The following is a 15,341-nucleotide window of genomic DNA, read 5'->3' on the forward strand; positions in this document are numbered from 1 at the left end:
TTCCAACCCCGAGGTCTTGTTTCTTTTGTTTGTCTGAATTGTGGAATGTTCCAGGTGGCTGCTTCAGCTCCATTTGGCTGCAGGGTGACTGGGGATGGCTGGTTTGACCTCAGAGACAGTATCCAGCCCACGGGATGTGGGTGACACATGATGAGCCAGAACAATTGCTCCTGTTGGCTGCCTTCCTCTGTTCCCAGGTCCCTCCAGGGACCATTTTCTCACCTCCTTCCCAATTTGGGAGGAATGCATAGACACTGCATAGAGGTTGCTCCTTTCATAAGCCTGACCAAAGGGGATCCAGCCGTGGGGTCACCTTCTCTTACTCTTTCTGGTCTGATGGGAGGAGAATGGGTGTCAGGCACACTTCAAAGCCATTTTCTGTAAAACCAATGCTGGAAGTCAATGAGAAGCCTGCACTCAGCATTCCAGGCAGGGTTTGCCAAGGAACAAAGATCTGATTCATACTAACTCTTTTGACTGCCTTATTTGTAATTTCCCCCTTAATATTATAAATGTAGTCGACTGGGAATGTAGGCTTCTGAGATGAGGACTGGCAGAAATCATTTTTGTTTTCTATTTTCTGTATATTTCTTGTCCACCCGCAGCCCAACCCAGCCCAGCATACCCCGGTGGAATGGCCATCACTCCAGCGAGGGGAACCGAAGAGTCTTTTGTTTAGAAGAGTGGGGGAGAGGTCCTAAAGGGCACCTGTACTATCTTTTAGAGCCCAGGGCACTAGAAAGAGTCCTTAAGAAAGGAGAGTCTTTAACAAAGTCTTTAAGAAAGACTACCGAGAGTCTCAGTATAAAAATAATATATTCATGTGATACTGAAAAGTCCAACTTAACAAAATATTATGAAATACAATGTGAAAGTCCATAGACTCATCCCACAGCCAGTCACACCCCATAGAGGTAACAACTGTTCATTTTCACCTTTTTGCTAGCTAATTCCATATTATATGGAATACTCCTCTACTGTTATTTCTTGGCTTAATCACTTTAAAAATACCAGTTAACCATCAATATAAAACAAAATATGTCACTCAGTTACACTACACCCAACCCCATCAGTTTCCCAATACTTAAATGTTTAAGATTTTTATTTTCTTTCAGTTATCATTATAACTGAATAATACACCTCAATTTTTAATACCTTGATTCATCATCTTCAGACAACGTCTATGACCTTATGCTATATGAAGGAAGGAAATTAGCACTCCTATGTTTCTTTCCACCTTTTTACAATTTTAAACAATTCATTTATTCATTCACTGATCATTTACTTGTCTAGTAAATGTTTGTTGAACCTTTGGTATGTGCCAGGCATTCTTCTAGGGGGTAGAACAATGAACAAAACTTGCAAAGTATCTTCTCTTTTAATGAGAGAGGAGACAAAGAAGAAACAAATAAAAAGTAGATACACAGTACCTTAGATAGACATTACTATGGAAAAAAATGAAAGCAGATGAAGGTAGATAGAAAGTACTGAGAGTTGGAATGGACGATTTTATTTTATAGAAGAGTCAAGCAAGAACTCCACTGAAGAACCAACATCTTCATGTGATATGTGTGAAGCAAGGGAGGGAACTTCATGGAACTGCAGCCAAAAGAGCAAGTGCAAATGCCCTGCAGTAGACATTCCTTGCTCTCTAATCCCTTTCTATCTTGGCCAAGAAAGGCATTTGGGGGATTCGTAAACATATCTTAAAGTTTGTACTCATGTTTTGTTGCATTGAAGGTTGTCAGAGGATTTGCAACTAACTTTCTAGGCTCTAAAGTAAATGAAAAACCTATGCATGTTTTCAACCAAATGAAGGTATACTGAGAAGCTCCTAAGGGCCAGGCACTAAGTGAGATGCCGGAGATACAAAGATAAATGAGGCCTAAGTGTAAACAAACAACCAATATGTAAGGGGCTTCCCTGGTGGCTCAGATGATAAAGAACCTGCCTGCAATGCGAGAGACCAGGGTTCAGTCCCTGTGAAGATCCTCTGGAGAAGGGAATGGCTACCCACTCCAGTATTCTTGCCAGGGAAATCTCATGGACAGAGAAGCCTGGCAGCTGTGACAATATCACAGTCCATGAGGTCACAAAGAGTCGGCCATGACTGAGTGATAACACAAGGCAGCACATACTTATTGGATTTACGGACAAGGTAAATAGCAATGTAGTGATGATCCTGTAGTGATGTTACTGGTGAAAGGGTAGATCTGTCAGGGGAGATCCAGAGAGGAGAGGAGATGAAGACCGAAGAAGATTTTGCTAAGGGGAAGGCAGAGGAGAGCATTCTGAATGGCAGCAACCATATGCGATACCCAACAACAAATATAGCGTTCCCATCAAGAATTTTTATTCAATTCAATTTAATTTCTATAGATCTAAGAGTAACACAAGCTAATTACCTTTATTTTTCCCGGAAAAAGAAAGCCTAAGAAAAGGAGTTATAAGGTAGCAGGACCAGAGGAGGACTCTAAACAAATGGTCACTACACATGACTTTCTTCTGATTTTTAAAATACAGTGTGTGTGGCCTTGGATTGGAGGAGACATGTGCAACAGAAAAACCGGAGTTGGATTAAACATCAGGAGTTTGTGGTCTAACATTGGTAGGGTAGCTGTTGTTGTTGTTCTTGTTCAGTTGTCAGTCATGTCTGACTCTTTGCCACCCCATGGACTACAGCACGCCAAGCTTCCCTGTCCTACACCATCTCCCGGAGCTTGTTCAAACCCATGTCCATAGAGTCAGTGATGCCATCCAACCATCTCGTCCTCTGCCGCCCCCTTCTCCTCCTGCCTTCAATCTTTCCCAGCATCAGAGTCTTTTCCAACAAGTTGGATCTTCACATCTACTTGACTTTGAAACAATTAATTGTGTAGCATATCCAAATGTTTGACTGTTGTTCCTCTGCTGTGTGAAAGTTCATCTTCCTATAAATTCTATCAACAGGACCTGATTTGATGCATTTGAAATGAACTACTTCCTCTTTTACATGACAGTCCTTTATATATTTAAAAATAGCACTAGAGCTCATCAAAAATAGAGGAATTACAGATTCTTAGAGCTGGATGGAACCCTGGATGTCATCTAATCCTGTGGAAGAAATGTCTCTACAGCTTCCCTGCTGGCTGGCCCTCCAAATCCAAGGCTTTTCCAGGCTCTCATTTCTCATTTGAATGGCTCCACATCTTTAAAAGCTCTCCAAGCACTCAAAAGCACTCCATCATTTTGATGTGAAATATGCTTCCCTGTAATATTTATCTACTGATCCAAGTTCTGTGACACTTGTCTATTATGAGGCAATTTCAATTCCCACAATGAAATATTATGACAGTCTGCTGCAGGGAGACAAGGCAGGATTCATCGGAGCGATCATAAACAAAATCTCCAGTCCCTTTCATATGCAAAGCATTTCACTTTCAAAGCATTTTCTCTATTACCTCATTTTATTTTTCAACATCTCAATGAGAAAAGACCTGCTAGGAGCGTAGGCAACAGCAAGGAGAGATGTCTGGTTCCATGAAGATTATTGATACATTTAGTATCAAGGAGGAAGATGGGAGAGGAATCAAAAAGGAAACATCTCAGAGTGTGCTCAGTGATCTGATGCCACCACGCTTTGTAATCCTGCTTGCTGATATGCAGGAATACCAGTGCCTCCTGAGATATCCAATGCACCAGGGCTATTCCTTGCTCTGCTCCTATTTCATGCCAGAATCTCAAGTCTCTGGGGTCAATGGCATTCAAGATAAAAGCAAAACATCAGAAGCTCTGTCATATCTTCTCTAGATGTGCTGCAAAGTCTCTCTGATGAGATGCTTGGCTCTTCTTGAGATACCCAAATTGACAGGCTCCAGAAAATAGGCAGAGATAAAACTCAAGCCTGTATTCCATCTCTTGATCTTTGTTGGTCTTGGGCCAGCTCTGTGAGCAGCTTGGTTATACCCGAAGGGTAGGGAAGTGAAGAGGGATGTCCTTTCTTTCAGGCCACGGGCGTGAGAAACACCTTAAGAACTCAGTAGTGCAGGATCGTATGTGCAACTCAGGAAACCTGGCACAACTGTGAACTACTGTTATCAGACCTCAGGGATTCCTTTGAATTCCAAATTACTGGTGAATCAGGTCCCCCATCCATCTTCATCTTCTGCAGTGGAAAACACTGTCTCTTCCTTGCTTCCTTTGGAAGTGAAATACAGAATCTTTACTGGCCTCTTTAAAAGAGGAAGATATTTATGTTTCTGTTTCTGGTCCAAAGAAAATGAATGTGTCTTCAACATTTTCTCATAGTCTCTCTCCGGCTGCAGTCTTTGAGAAAGCAGAGTCTTCAAGTTCTGGGAGTCAGTTTCTACCCCAGGGGCTCAGAGCTCAGATGATCCCCCAGTATACACATGGAAGTACCTGCCTTAAGCTTGGGGCTCAAAACAGACCTTGTACTTCACAGCAGGAGACTGGTGCTGAGTTTGCAGAAGCAGGGAAGAGGCCAGTCACCCATCTTCTGGTGAGCAGATCAAAGGCATCACATTTCATTGTTTGAGGGGAAAGGAAATGGAAAAATAAAGGGAAAGCAAATCACAGAATGAAGGGAAAGGGGAAACCCCCTCTCATATGGAGTGTCCATAATAGGCAATGAGGAGCAGTTAAACAGTCCATTTTATGACTTGTGTATCGGAAGTCCTCTTCTGGGACTTTCTAGAAATTAACTATATAATCTTATCTCATGGATAAGAAACCCAATGCCTAGAGAACTTTCCTCCAAACACACAGCTACTTAGTGGAACTAGGAATTGAATCCAAGTCTTATGATTCTTTTCATTGCTTAAAGAGTCAGTATAAAATGAAGGCTCAATCTTATACTAAATTTCTAGATGTTTTTAGGAATACATGTGAGCATACCACATAAAATACTGTAAGGACAGCTATTTAATGGCATGAAAAGTAGGTTTAGGATTTATAATTAAGAAAAAATAAGCTAAAATACCATGTGTAATATTTATTACTTTTTATTTTGTGTAAAATAAAAAATAAAAATGCCTATCTACATAGAAAGACTGGAAAAAAGTTATCCATGGAAATGTTATTACTGACTATCTCTGGATGGGGGGATTATTATAGATAAATTTAATCTGTTTTTATTTTTTCCATATTTCTCAATTTTTAAACAACAAACATGGATTAGTTTTGGATTAAAAAGGATAATAAGTACTTGGAAAAAGAGATGGAAGAAAGAATTGTTCTTGGAGTCAAGGTTAAAGTCCTTGAATGTGAATCTTGGAGCATGATTTAAGAGTAAGAGTATAATTTCAATATAAATTCTTTTAGCTTCTTTGGATTTTGCAAGACTAGAGAGCTGACCTCTACAGTCTGGACAAGCACCAGCCCTTCTGTACCTCTGACCCATCACAGGACTTTGCCCTACTTTAAGTTAGAAGTAGCAATGCCTTTTTCACTTTTATTTATTTTTTGTTTCTTTTGGACCTCTTTGGAAGTATCTGTTATCTGAACATCAAGAATTTCTAAAAACTCACTTTTGAAATGCCACAAAAATAAGATAAAGAGTGGTGGACTGTATCCTGCTATACTCTGGCCAAGGATGAACTGTGAAGCACGTTGCAAGAAACAGGGCTAATTGGGAGTTCAATTTCATTAGATAATAAGTCTGATTCTCTCTGGTCACAATCTTCTCTCTCCCTGGGAGCAAGGTCAGCATCTTTGCTATTCCACCCTCTGGATGGTGCAAAGGCTGAGTTTAAGCTTTTGTGATTTCCTTCATTGCCTCTTTGAAAAAACAAATGGTGCTTAAGTAACTAGTTTGTGTGCTTATTGGGGAGTTAGAATACTGGATTGTCAACCAACATGTTTCTTTCCATTCTTCATGCTGGCCCCATTCCAAATTCGTATTGAGATCCCATTTCTACACACCTCTATGCTGTGAGGAGTTTTCTGTGGCCAATAGTCATGGATAAGAATGAGTAAGATATTTCAGGAATTTTTCAGACCTGTAACTCTTAGAAAACAAACTAGGAGTGAAAAAAAAATCAAAACTCTAGATTCTCAGTCCAGCAATCACAAGTCAATTGCTTCCATTTTGCTTATCCTTAAGGAAAAATAAGATGAAAGATGCATTGTGGCAACTACTCAAGTGGTAAGGGAAAAACACACCAGCTGTAGACTGAATTACCCAGATAACAGACAAAAAGAAATCTGGTGCAAAGTGGTGACTCATTCTCTCTGTTTACACAGCCTGAATCTTCTGGTTAATTGTCAGTTTTTCACTTTGTGCTATGTAAACGATAAATTATTCTTCTGACATGCTTATTTTTGTGTTGATTGAAAAAAAAAAGTTCATGTTGGAACAGTGGTGTGATGTGTACTCTAAAGAGAGAGTTGGGTGCCAGAATTTGATATCATGTTATGTGACAACAGTAGGAGCAATGGGAGAAAGATTTAAGGTCAAAGGACCGAATTAAGAAACTATGAGTTAATTAGATAATATAAAGCCAACATTTAAATGTCCATCTATTCATCTGTTCATCCATCCATCCATCCAGTCATTCATTCATCCACTTGTTACTCCTTCTGTTCATCCACTCATTCATCCATCCATCTATCCACTCATTCATCACCCCCATCAGACACTCATACAGTCTTCAGTTTTCTGGAACAATGATAACAGTTACAGGGACAATGGTGAATGAGGTTGATTCATTTCTTGCCCCTATGATTATACAATAAAAAAAAAGGAGATGGACATTACACAAATAATTGCAGTATAATTTATGCTACAATATAGGAAGTCATGTACTATTAAAACATAATGAGATGACATAGTCCAGTGAGAGAAGAGACAGGGGTGTTTAGAGAAAGTCTCTTTGCAGAGGTAGAATTCAGTTTGAAACCAGATGTAGATGAATGTCTGGGACATCTGGGTCTTCTAGCTTGTCTCTTTGGTCCCTAAGTTCAGGGACCAGCTTGGCTATGTTGAGGAAGAGAGGGAAGTATCCAGGGTAAAGATGTCAGCAGCAACCCTGGCATTTGATTGAAATTATATTCCAAAAAAGCTCAAAAACAAACGAGTCTACTGCTAATCATTCATGAGCACCTGGCCAAAATAAAGAGTATGTTACCCACTGATGATGTTGCTTTCCATAAATCTCTCAATGACTTTATGGCTGTGGCTGACTGTGGTTATTGGATTTTTGGTCCTAAGTATGTTTTGAAATAGCAAAATTCATGATGATCTTTTGTGGTATCTGGATCACTTTTTCCCCTTCCTGGCTTACTGGGGACTGAGCTATCAACTGAATCCCCAGGCACTTGATGTGAAAATGAGAGAATTAATCCATCAACAGTTCAATTAATCTGAATTTTGCTCCTTCAGTCCTGGTCCCTCTAGCTGAAAAAACACAGACTTCAACTCACCCAAGATACTTCATGGGTGACAATGGTTCCTACAGACAGGCTAATCATTTAGCTTTGAAGCTGTGTGGTAAATTTACCTATTAACATTCTCTTAACCAAGAGGTTGATCTCTCTGATTCTGTCTGCTTATCTAAAAAGGCAATGAAGCTGCAAGATCCCTAAAGACTCTTCCCAGCTCACGATCTTATGGTTTCTAGAATAGTAGATCATGATGGTCTGGTTCAAGGAAGTGTATCTTGTCTGAGCAATTGATACTGGGTTAGGTTGCTTCCATGTCTTGATAACTGTAAATAATGCTGCTATGAAAGGGTTCATGTATGTTTTCAAATTAGCATTGTTAGTGTTATTATGGGATTATATGAAATCATGTGTGTGAAACTTTTTAAAATTGTAAAATACTGTAGAATTCAAAGAATCCTTCATTCAATTAAAAAAGGAAGAAGGAAAGAAACTGATTTGCCTTCTAAATCAAGACTAGAAAATGTGATTGGAAGCTTCAAAGGATAGCCTTGCTATCCTTTGGGAGGTAAGTCTGACTCCAAGACTGGCCTCCATCTGTAATCAGCGCAGTTTCAAAGGGACATTAACGCACTCAGTGTTACTTGGTGTGACTCCCCAAGCTGCAGCAGCTGCTGCTACAAACTCAGGAGGACTCCTCCTCTCTCAGCAGGCATCTTGTTGCACTCCTGGTGGCCGCATCAGTCTCTTTCTTCCCAATCGGCAGGCGGCACTGCAGCCAGGAGGGACGATCAGGCCCTGGGCTCTCCTCTCAGGGTTCATGGAGTGTAGGGAGGATGGTGCTGGGCTGGGAAATGGTAGCCGTGGGTCTAGCTCTGGCCATGCTGTTGATATTGATGGGTAATATTTGTTGAGTACCATAAAGAAGGCTGAGCGCCAAAGAATTGTTGCTTGTGAATTGTGGTGCTGGAGAAGACTCTTGAGAGACCCTTGGACAGCAAGGAGATCAAACCAGTCAATTCTAAGGGAAAGCAACCCTGAAAAGTCACTGAAAGGACTGAAGCTGAAGCTCCAATATTTTGGCCCTTGATGCAAAGAGCTGACTCACTGGAAAAGACCCCGATGCTGGGAAGTATTGAAGGCAGGAGGAGAAGGGGATGACAGAGGATGAGATGGTTAAATAACATCACTGACTCAGTGGAGATGAGTTTGAGTAAACTCAAGGAGATAGTGAAGGACGGGGAATCCTGGTGTGCTGCAGTTCATGGGATCACAAAGAGTCGGACTGAACAGTAACACCACAATGCAACATTTTAAAGCAATTATCCTCCAACTAAAAATAAACAAATAAACATGTAAAAAATATTGAGTACAGGGTTTCCCTGGTGGCGCAGTGGTGAAGAATCCATCTGCCAGTGCTGGAGACACAGGTTCAATCCCTGGTCCCAAAAGATCCCATATGCTACTACGGAGCAACTGAGCTGTGTGCCCGCTTGAGCCTGTGCTCTAGAGCCCAAAAACCACAACTACTGAGCCTACCCACAGCAACTAGTGAAGCTTGCATGCCCTGGAGCCTGAGTTCCACTACAAGAGATACCACCACAATGAGAATCCTGGGCACTGCCACCAGAGAGTAGCCCCTGCTCTCTGCAACCAGAGAAAAGCCCATGCAGCAGCAAGACCCAGCACAGCAATAAAGAAACAAATAAAATTATTTAATAAAATATTTATTGAGTACAAACAATACTGAGCACTCATTACCCTGAGATGCACACATCATTGTCCTCACTTTCCATATGAGGAAAACAAAGATCAGAAATTTTTCATGAAATGCCCAGGGTAACACAGAAGGAAGCAGGGCTTGGATTCAACCTCAGAGTCTTCAAGAGATGGGACTACCAGACCATCTTACCTGCCTACTGAGAAATCTGTATGCAGGTCAAGAAGCAACAGTTAGAACCGGACAGGCAACAACAGACTGATTCCAAATTGGGAAAGGAGTACGTCAAGGCTGTATATTGTCACCCTGCTTATTTAACTTATATGCAGAGTACATTATGTGAAACGCTGGGCTGGATGAAGCACAAGCTGGAATCAAGATTGTCAGGAAAAATATCAATCGCCTTAGATATGCAGATGGCACCACCCTTATGGCATAAAGCGAAGAAGAACTAAAGAGCCTCTTGAAAGTGAAAGAGGAGAGTGAAAAAGTTGGCTTAAAACTCAACATTCAGAAAACTAAGATCATGGCATCTGGTCCCATCACTTCATGGCAAATAGATGGGGAAACAATGGAAACAGTGAGAGACTTTATTTTGGGGGGCTCCAAAATCACTGCGGATGGTGACTGCAGCCATGAAATTAAAAGATGCTTGCTTCTTGGAAGAAAAGCTATGACCGACAGACAGCATATTAAAATGCAGAGACATTACTTTGCCCACAGAGGTCTGTCTAGTCAAAGCTGTGGTTTTTTCAGTAGTCGTGTATGGATGGGAGAGTTGTACTATAAAGAAAACTGAACACCAAAGAATTGATGCTTTTGAACTGTGGTGTTGGAGAAGGCACTTGAGAGTCCCTTGGACTGCAAGGAGATCCAAAGATCCAACCAGTCCATCCTAAAGGAAATCAGTCCTGAATATTCATTGGAAGGACTAATGCTGAAGCTGAAACTCCAAAACTTTGGCCACCGGATGGGAAGAACTGACTCATTGGAAAAGACCCTGATGGTGGGGAAGATTGAAGACAGGAGGAGAAGGGGGTGACAGAGGATGAGATGGTTGGATGGCATCACCAACCTAATGCTCATGAGTTTGAGTAAACTCAGGGAGCTGGTGACGGACAGGGAAGTCGTATGCTGTAGTCCATGCGGTCGCAAAGAGTCAGACACGACTGAGCGACTGAACTGAACTGAACTGAACCTGAGTCTGTGCTATTCAGTCTGTGCTCTCCTGTCATCTTAAGCCAATAAAGTCACATATTTAAAAATAAAATGCCCTTCTTTCCTTCACCTGAATGGAAGAGGACATTGTATAAGAATCAGAAAACACAGATGTATAACATGAATAAAATTTTTTTAAAAAGTCTCCCATGCAACCAGAAAAGACTACTTAATACTTAGGTGATCTGTGCGTTTAGATCTCAAAAAAAAAAAAAAAAAAGATGTCGTCTTGCACATACTATATTTTGACCTGTCAAGCCGTAACTCTATACACTGATCCAGTCCACATGAACGTGCATTATGTTGAGGGAGTATGCTGAAGAGGCCCTTTACATGATGTGATAATGGTTTTCCTCCCAGAATCACATTCTAGTTCAGGAGATAAGCAGGAGGACCTAAGAGGGAGAGATGAGCGCATCCATAGCATCTGTGACAACATGTGAGCAAGATGATGCCTTTGTGGAAAAGAGAAGGAAGAGAAGCCTGGGGCGTCGAGGAGACACAGAGGAAAAAGCACTCGAGTTGGAACTGATGAAATACGATGAAGGGTCAGGACTTGCTGAAATGAATGCGGTCGCTCAGATGGGGCCAATACAGAAAGCTGACCCTAGTAAATACACTGCCAAGTGCTTGACAGCAAGCCGAGGGAAAATACCTATAATAAAATCCTATGGAAAAGATGTCGGAAACAGTTCTAGAGGGCTGCACATCACACTGTGCACAGTAGTTAACTTTCGAGTTTGGGTGGAAGGGGACAGGGCTTTTAGGTGAATTTCAGGTTCTAATTCATCCTCTCCTGTAAAGTGTGAATAAGTTAGGGCCATATACCAATTTTGTGATTAAAAGCAGATTTTAAAATGACCTGGTAGGAGTTCGATTGGCAGAGGGAAAAAGTAAAGGTATTTTGAGGGAGAAGGGAATGGGGGCCGAGTGACAAAATTACAGAACAAGGAACAGAGTCAAAGAAGGAGGTGGTTAGAGAAGGGTTTTCAGCGGGCTCTAGGGTATCCTGCAACCATCCATGCTGGCTCTTCGTGAATTCGGAATCTAAAGGAGGCTTGGTGGGTCCAAGAGGACCAGAAGAGAAGCATGTTCGACAGCTTTAAGCTACTTTGCAGGGTGCCCCTCTGGGGCTCCTCTCCCACCCCTAAAATGTCAAGTACCTTGTCGAGAGCTAGGAAAGAACAGAAGGCTGGTTCAAGCGCTAATAGTGCGGCCCGCCCTAATGTTACTCTGCCAAGAACCCCAGCCTCTCCGCAGGCGCCCTGGCCCACAGAAGGCCCTGCACCTGGGCGCCAGATGTGCGCGCACACGTACGTCCGTGGGCCACTTCTGATCTGTCTGGGGCGAGACAAAGGCTTGGCGTCTGATCCTGGAAAGGAGATCGGTTCATTACAGAGAACAGGATAAGGAGTCCCAGAGCCGGGGTGCCAATCGACAAGGGTTCTCTGCTCTTCGCGTCCCTTTCATCTTAGAGTCTGCGGCCTCCTCCGTCTTTGGTGACGACTGCGCTTGTACAGGTCTCTGGGTTTTATGCCTCCTCCGTTTTCGTAATTCATTTAGATACTGCTTCCCTGCATATACGGAGCCTTCTGAAGCATCAGAAGTTTTTCCAAGAGAGCTAGAAGGAAAGAAGAGATAACATGTGAAGGCAATAGAGGGCGATTTCATTTTGTTTCTCATTAAACTGAATGCCATTGTTCAGTTGGGAACTTACTCCTTTTTATGCGTTGATAGTGGGTAGAAAGAATCACTGTATATGACATGCACACACTACTATATTTAAAATAGATAACTAACAATATAGCACAGGGAACTCTGCTCCATACTCATAACAACCTAAAGGAGAAAAGAACTTGAAAAAGAATAGATGCATCTACATGAATCACTTTGCTGAAGACCTGAAACTAGAACAATGTTGCTAATCACCTGCCCCCTGATATAAAATTTTAAAAAGAATCGAAGTAGGTCACTGTGAAGGGCGTGCCTGCATTTGGGGGGTTGGAGTGGGAGGGAGGGAAGGTTGATGGTGGAAAGGTTGAACATCCTGGGAACTCTTTAAGTTTCTCAGAATTTAAATCCACATTTTTCCTCTTAGGAGATACTAACTTGCAGGGTTCCGTTGGAGAAGGGATAGGCTAGACTACCCACTCCAGTATTCTTGGGCTTCCCTTGTCGCTCAGTTGGTAAAGAATCCGCCTGCAATTGCGCCTGGATTACCGCCTGCAATCCAGTATTCTGGCCTGGAGAATTCCATGGGCTGTATAATTCCTGGGGTGGCAAAGGGTCGAACTTGACTGAGCAACTTTCACTTTCACTTTCACCTTGCAGTGTAGTTTGTCTTTCTGAGAAAAGGAAAAAAGATTTCTTCACGGTAAAAACAGTAAAGAGCTTGGTGGTAATTATTCTAGATTCATTCAGGCTCTATTCCAGCTGTGTCTAAATGATATTGAACCTACCAACCTTTAGACTAGGGTATGAAGATACTCTTTCCGAGAAGTCAACAATTTCTTTCTTTTATAGCTGCTTTACAATGTTGTGTTAATTTTTGCTGTATAGCAAAGTGATTCGGGTATAAATATATATGTATATTCTTTTTCATACTCTTTTGCATTATGGTTTATCACAAGATATTGAGTATAGGTCCCTGTGCTTTATGGACTTCCCAGGTGGTTCAGTGGGTAAAGATTCTGCCTATGATGCAAGATACACAGGAGATGCATGTTTGATTCCTGGGTTGGGGAGATCCCCTGGAGGAAGGCATGACAACCCACTCCAGTATTCTTGCCTGGGAAATCGCATGGACAGAGGAGCCTGGTGGGCTACAGTCCGTGGGGTAGCAAAAGAGTCGAACAAGACTCTGAGTCTGAGCACATTTACTCACTGTGCTATACAGAGGGCCCTGTTGTTTATCCGTTCTCTATGTCACAGCTTGCCTCTGCTAACCCCAAGCTCCCCCTCAGCTTGGCAAACCACAAGTCTGCCCTGTGTCTGTGAGTCCATTTCTGAGTAAATGATTCTTTTAATATAAACCTTTCACATGGGAGCCAAAATGGATACATCACCCCAAGATCCTGGGCTTTAATTTTTTTCTTAAAGGTTTTAAACCATATAATCATCTCAACCAAGGTCCTTCTCTGTAGAATGTAATAGTGCAGAGCATGGCAAAGAACCACCAATATCGCTTTTTCAGTTTACTGTTTCGATAATCACCCAATAATACAGTAATCTCAACAATCTTGTGCGTGCAGTTGGGCTGGCATCATTAGCCCCCTTTGGACTGATGATGAAGCTGGGGGCTCTGTGTGTAGGGTGAGTTGTGTTCCTGCTGTGAACCCAGACCCTTTTCTTTTGAGGGTCACTTACCTTTGCCCTGTACCATCCATGTGGTGGAGAACACCTTTTCTCTGTGGAGGCCTTCTTAACCCTAATACTATACATTTTTCTTTCAGGACAGTATATATGTTAATATATTTTTCTTTGGTTAAATATGAATAATTTAAAATGTACCACTTTAAGTGTACAGTTTGGCAGCATGAAGTAACGATCCTCGTCTTCCAGATCCAGATTCATCATCCTGATCTGAAACTCGGTCTCCGTTAAACTTTAACTCCCCAGTCCCCCTTTCCCTCAGACTCTGGTAACCTCTATTCTATTTTTTGTCTTTATGAATTTGATTATTTTAGATATCTCTTATAAGTGGAATCATACCATGTTTGTGCTTTTGTGTCTGTCTTATTTCATTTAGTATGCTAGCCTCAAGGTTCATCCATGTTCTGCAGGTTGAAGAATTTTATTCCTTTTCAAGGCTAAATAATATTCCATTATTTGTGTAGATCACATTTTGTTTATCCATTCATCTGTCAAAGGACATTTGGGTTGCTTCTACATTTTAGCTATTGTGAATAACCCTGCTATGCATATCAGTGTACAAATATCTGTTTGAGTCCCTGCTTTCAATTCTTTTGAGTATATACCTAGAGTTAGAATTCTAGATCCAATGGAATTCTGTGTTTCCTTTTATAAGGAACCACCGTACTGTTTTCCATAGTGGCTGCACTATTTTACATTCTCATCAGCAATGAAAAAACCTTCCCATTTCTCTACTTTGTCACGAACACTTGTCATTTATTTTATTGTTTTTTTTTTTTTATACAGGTGTGAAATATATCAAATTTCACATCCTTATAGGTGTGAAATGGTATCTCATTGTGGTTCTGATTTGCATTTCCTTAGTGATTAGTGATGTTAACTATCTCTTCAACTGCTTATTGGCCATTTGTATATCTTTGGAAAAATATCTATTCAAGTCCTCTGCTCACTTTTAGTGGAGTTATTTCTTGCTATCATTGTGTTGCAAGTGTTCCTTATATATTCTGTAATCCAAATTGTAAGGGACTCGAAATTTTTTTCTCCTTCTGTTGGTTGCCTTTTCACTTTGTTAATGGTGTTCTTTTATGTATCAATACCAACGTTTTTCGTTTTGATGAAGTCCAACTTGTCTATTGTTTCTTTTTCTTTTGTCTGTGCTTTTAGTGTGATTCTAATAAATCATTACCAAACCCAATGTCATGAAGTTTCCGTCTGTGTTTTCCTTTAACAGTTTTATAGTTTTAGCTTTTATTTAGGTCTTTGATACACTTTGAGTTAATTTTTACATAGGGGGTAAGGTAAGGGTCTCCCTTCACTCTTTTGCGTGTGTATATTCATCTGATGCTATAGCATCAGTTTATAACACTTGTTTGGTAACAATTGTTGCTCTCCTAGGTGTTCTTCAGGCTATCTTCAGCAGGTGTGTGGCTTATTTTCCGCTCTTTAGATTTTTAGCTTATGCTCTTGGTCAGGCAGAGGATGGCCCTAAGGTTCTGAAGGTCTATGTGAACTCCGTGTAGACAATGCCAGACTCCAGAGCTCTTCAAAAATTACACTGTACACCCACGTAAGGCAAGAATCCAGTTCTTCTCTATATTATTTTATCTTTCAAAACTCTCTTGCAAATATAGTGAGTACAATTATAATTGGTTGT

This window comes from Dama dama, chromosome 2 (assembly GCF_033118175.1).
Source record: "Dama dama isolate Ldn47 chromosome 2, ASM3311817v1, whole genome shotgun sequence".
Classification (NCBI taxonomy): domain Eukaryota; kingdom Metazoa; phylum Chordata; class Mammalia; order Artiodactyla; family Cervidae; genus Dama; species Dama dama.